Raw genomic sequence first — 6070 nt, 5'->3', positions numbered from 1 at the left:
ATTTTAACATTTTTAATATATAAATAATAATTTTGAGAGACATTAATTAATTATTTTTATATTTTTAAAATAATTTTAAATATTTATTCGAAAGACATGTCTAGTTTGTATATTTCTTTCTATACTGTTTTATTTTTATCCAATAATAAATCAACATCATTTCATTCATATAAGTCAGTACAGGGGAGTATATCAACATCGATTGCAATATAAAAATATTCTCAAATAAATAATACAGCTTCAATTACATTTGAGGAAATCGTATACATCATCATGTAGTTCAACATTCACAGAGCTATATCATCACAATGTGGGTCGAATCTTTTTCTCATAATATTTAACGACTCCAATATAAGTGCAAACCTTACTTGTGGCAGAACAAAAATGAGCAAGGCTATCACAAGTAGTACCTGAATTCTAGAGGTCAATTCTAGACGATTTGAAAGATGGGCATCCTTATGAAATTCTAACAGATGCAACTAATAAGGGATTCGATCCTTCGCTATTTCAACAACAATAATAACATTTCAATAAAACTGTTAAAATTTTTCCTCGGATAGTGAAAAATCCAACGATGTAGCTAGTCACATAATGGTAAATAGCTGATTAAGGGTTATCAATAATTTGCATGTCAGCTTTCTGCGCTGATAATGCCTAATTTTAAAAGTTACCGAATTGAGATAGCATAATAATATATTAATACTTGGCTGTATATGCCATATACTACATAATTCTTGCAAGAAGACAATAAATGTAATCTGTGAATGTCGAAATAATTATGATAAAATGTTTTAACGAATTTAGTCATCAACTAAAAATTTAATAAATTAAAAGAGTTTTAAAATTTTACAAACCCTTTAAAAAATATTTCTTAAATATAAATTTTAAAAGCTGTCCTAAAATTTTGAAAATTTTTTTTTTTTAGTATGAAATGGCAGAAGCATATTTGGTATTCGTTTCACATGTAGGAAATCTACTTCATGCAGTTAATATTCAGTTGCAGTCAGAATATTCTTTAAAAAAAAGATTCATAAAATCATGCTACAGCTCTGTTCATCTTTACAGAAAAATTGATAATAAATTTCGCTATTGATAAAAACATTATATTAAAATGTTCAAATAAAACTCTAATTAATACATTTTTAAATGAAGCAGATATTTTTATTAAGACAATTTTAGAATATTTACAATCAAAATTTGAATTTAATAACTCTATTTACATATGTATAAATATTATGACTTGGAACAGAAACCATCAATTGATGGTTTTTATAATTTAATAAATATATTAAAAATACCGAAAGACATTGATTTCTTGTCTGTAGAGATGGTAATTCTCTTTATTTTTTATGATTCGCCAAAATACTTAAAGTTAGATGGTCTAAAAGCAGAGGAGAAATGGGTAGAATTTTTTCGTAATAACGATAAATCCCCATGCTTGGAAAAAATATGCGAGTATGTCTTCTCCTTACCTCATTCTAATGCCTCCGAGCGCATTTTTAGCCTGATGAGGACTGCCTGGGAAAAGGAGAGAAATCGGATTGCTTTAACAACATTAGAGCCGAGCTAATGGTTAAACAAATATATAATATGTCATGCCAGGAATTTTATAAATATCTCAATAACGACGGTAAACATTTAGTTCTATTATTTAATCTCAAATAAAATATAATTAAGTTTTAGCAATGGAGCCATAAAATTTATTGTCATTTTTTAATTGTAAAGATGAACACATCTGCAGCATAATTTTGTGAATCTTTGTTAAGATTCTTCTGATTGCAACTACACATTAACAGCATGTAGTAGATTTCTTACATGTGAAATCATTCCTAAATATACCTCTGCCATTCATTATTGAAAAAAATTTTCAAAATATTAGGACAGCTTTTATAATCTTTATTTAAGAAATATTTTTTTAAAGGTTTATAAAATTTTAAAATTCTATCGATGGCGGGTATTAGGAACATATCGCAACCAACATTGTGCTAACTCAATTTTGTAAATACACTCTGTTTTTACCAAATTAACTGAGGCATTATCAGATCATAAAGCTGACATGCAATTTATTGATAATCTCAAATCTGCTATATTTACCATTATATGGTTAGCTATGTCTTTGGATTTTTCACTATTTGAGGGGAAAAATAGTTTTATTAAAACGACCTTAATTTTGATGAAATAGCGGAGCTTATTAGATGCATCTATTAGAATTGCATATGTATGCTCATTTTTCAAATCGTCAAGAATTGACCTCCTGGATTTAGGTCCTAAAACATTAATGATATCCTTGCTCATTTTGTTCTACAAGTATAGTTTTCATTTATATTAGAGTCGTTAAATATTATAGGAAGAGGATTCTACCAACATTGTAATGATAGATATCTCTGTGAATGTTGTACTACAAGATTAGTGATTACAATTGCTGCAACTGTAGTTTCATCTGTATTATTTATTATTTTTGGAGTACCTTATTATGTATTTAAACGTGATACGTGATAATTAAGCGCCAATCCCTATAATGTTATACACACACACGGTAGATTTCCAATTGCGGTCGTTTTGCGGGACATTCACATAAAATATATTTTTAATTGTAAAATTAATATTTTATCTTGTTTGCATTCTTTTATATATAAAAAAGATCGTTGGTTTTTTTTTTATAAATTAATATATTTTAATAAATCAAGATGTTATTTTATTTTGAAAAATAGTTGCCGACTTTGTATTTATAATAAAAAATAATAGGCGGATAATTAAGTCAATTTAAAATCCCGGCCGAGGTCACGCAAAATTTTTTTTTAGCAATTTATATTTCTACCGCAATTTTTATATTTCGCCCGCATAATACCAAATTTTTCCCGCGATTTGAATATTTTGACCTGGCAACCCTGTATTATTATGCGATTTTCAATTTTTAATTAGGCATTTGTATTTTTTTTGGTTAATATTTTTAGGCATATTTTAAAATTGGAAAAATAGTTTATGACAAGAAATCTCGGATAACAACCAAATTTACTAAACATCGACCAAAATTTCCGTCAATATACATTATATTAAATATTAAGTTAGGGAAGGGGGGTCTTATTATTACATGTATAAACCAGAAATCACTTGATCATGATGGATGTAACAAAACATTAAAATAATTAAATAATAAATAAAATTTTAAAAAAAGTACCCCCACTCAAATTTACTGAAGCAGTTGCTTCGGACCCCCTCCATTGCAGGGGCCACTGACTGCCGCCAGCCGTTCGTTTAAAAAATTGAAACTCTGCCGCCGATAATGCTATCGTCGCACAGGCCTAGTTATTAGTAAATCATCGATGTAAAATATGACATCTTTCATATAACAAAATATTTGATCCATCTTTTGTTGAAAAATTGCTGATGAAGTTTTTTTTTAACCTAAATGGAATTCTGGTAAACTGGAATTATACCCGATGTGTGGATACTGTCGACAAGTTTCTGCAGCTTTTAACAAACGCGTTTTTATAATCATTCTTGGTAAATTTCTTTCCCCTCCAAAGTTTAATTATTAAATAATTTATTCGTGAAAGTGGATATCTAAAATCTTCTAGAGCTGATTTGATTGTGTCTTTAAAATCTGGGCAGAGTCTTTATATTTAAATATAATTAAGTATTTACACGGCCTAACACTGTCACCATTTATTCAAGAGGTAAAAACAATTTATTTTTAAAATAATAACATAATATAATAATTTTATCTCCTTAATCAGCGTCTACATGACGAAAAATTTGATGGAGGCAAACCCCCAAATCTTATAATAAGCAATAATTTTCTTTACATCCTTTCAGACCTATTTAGGCTAGAAAAAACAATCAAATCTATAATTATTGTTAATAATAAATAAGCATTAAAAAGCTGTTTGGGCCACTCCATTGGGATTGATTATTATAGGAAGAAAATATAAAATGGGAATTTTCGATAACTTTGCATATTTGTTAATTATTAAATAAAGAATATAGTTAAATTCTGTTTACCTATCGAAAATCTTATTTTAAATAATAATAATTAAAGTATTTTGTAAAATAAATGATTATTAAATTTCTTACTGAAATTTATTATTAAAATTAATCATATATGTTAACAGCGTCTACATGAGCGGGAGGGGTAGGAACAGTTTGCATCCTATTTTTTTGAGAGGGTAGGCTGCTTTAATGGGAATAAGGGGTAGGCTGTTTTAATAGTGGTAAGATAAATTTTTTGAGGGGTTATCTATTAAATTTTGAGATGAAATAAGACACTATTTATTTCTGTAAAAAGAAATATTTTTATAATAGAATTATTATAATACAATTCATCGACCAAATCTATATATTGCAAACAATCATACACATTGTTTTCCAAATAAAACTTTCTGCTATCATTTCAGCAAGCTCATAATGCCATAATAATTAATTCATTGTAAATAATGGAGGTTTTAATTGAATTTATTATCTAAAAAATAAATCCTTTATATTCACAAAATATCGATAGTTGGTAGTAGAGATAGATTAATTTCAGTTATCCTTTATAAATTCTCTGAAAAGAGTATCAATAAATTTAAAAGGTAAAAATAATAATAGGAAGACACGGTAGCCGGAGGCTCTAGAATTTTTTTAGGGGTTAGGCAAAGGTTTTTGAAGGGGGTTTGCATCCAGTGAAAATCCTGTCATGTAGACGCTGTATGTTAACCTCTATATTTTTAGAAAATTAACAAATAAGAATAATATTAATATTTCATGTGTGAAATTGTGAAATATTATGGTAAAAAAATTAATAAGAAGGCTTAAAATTATAATTTTTTATAATTTTATAATAGACAAATCAATCGAATCAATTATTGAATTTAAAAAGAATATAATTCAAATCAAAAACTACCCCCCCCCCCCCCAAATCAATACCTACTCCCAAATATTAATGCCCTCCTCAAAAAAATCTACACCTACCACCAAAAATCTCCTACCCACCCCAGCCATTTAGAAACTGTCTAATAATTAAGTATATTTACATACTAAAATATAATATATAAATAAAATTTAAATTAGAATATATATGCAAAATAATAAATTTTGAAGTAAAATAAGGTAAATATTTTTCTAGGATGATGAAATATTTTGTACAAGTAGTATATAATAAAAATATAATGTTTTGAATATTTTTAAATAATGTAAAGTAAAAAAAAAATGCTGAAATATTTTATATAAAAAATTAAAATATAATATCTTATCCAAGGAGGCTGCGAAATAGCCACACACGCTACTCGTATCCATCTCCAAACCAACCCAAGTAACGAAATCCTCGTTAAAATTGATTTCTCTAACGCCTTCAACTCCATTCGCCGCTCTCACTTTCTCCCACAAATGTACCACTCATTCCCCACCTTTTCCCAATTCTTCCATTCTTGCTACTCCAAGCCATCTCATCTCCAATTCAACAACTATTTACTTTCATCATCTGAAGGGATCCAGCAAGGCGATCCTTTGGGGTCGATACTTTTCTGCATTGGAATCAACGAAATGGTCAAAAACATTTCTTCCAACTGCAATCTCCCACTGCATACTTGGTACATTGACGACGGAATACTCTGCGGTCCCCCTAGCGAGGTTGATAAGGCACTCACCATCATCAAAACACATTCCCACGCTATCGGTCTCTCACTCAACGAATAAAAAATTGAGATCTGCCCATTTCATTGCTCCATCCCATTCAACCACAACTTCCACACAACCGAACTCTCATCCCTCAGTCATCTCGGCTCATGCAAGCTCGGGGGTATCGGCTTACGCTCACCTCTAACTCTTTCCATCAGTGGTTTCATAGCCTCTCGTCTTTCACCCGATTCACACATTAGCCAGCTTTCCAACTTCCCTGATCCCCTATTAGCTGAAGCCCAGACCATTCCCTCCTCATGTTCACAGAGAGACTGGGATATTCCACTCAACGAAGGCTCCGTCGCTTACCTAAAATCGAGCCTTCACGACGACGATCTCACAGTTTTTCACCAATTGAACCAAGGATCTGGTTACGAGTTTCTGGAAACCATACCCCCCAACAACCTCGATTTGT

Source organism: Gordionus sp. m RMFG-2023, chromosome 5 (assembly GCF_954871325.1).
Source record: "Gordionus sp. m RMFG-2023 chromosome 5, tfGorSpeb1-WG-v2, whole genome shotgun sequence".
NCBI classification, from domain to species: domain Eukaryota; kingdom Metazoa; phylum Nematomorpha; class Gordioida; order Chordodea; family Parachordodidae; genus Gordionus; species Gordionus sp. m RMFG-2023.
Note: the sequence above shows the minus strand (reverse complement) of the source record.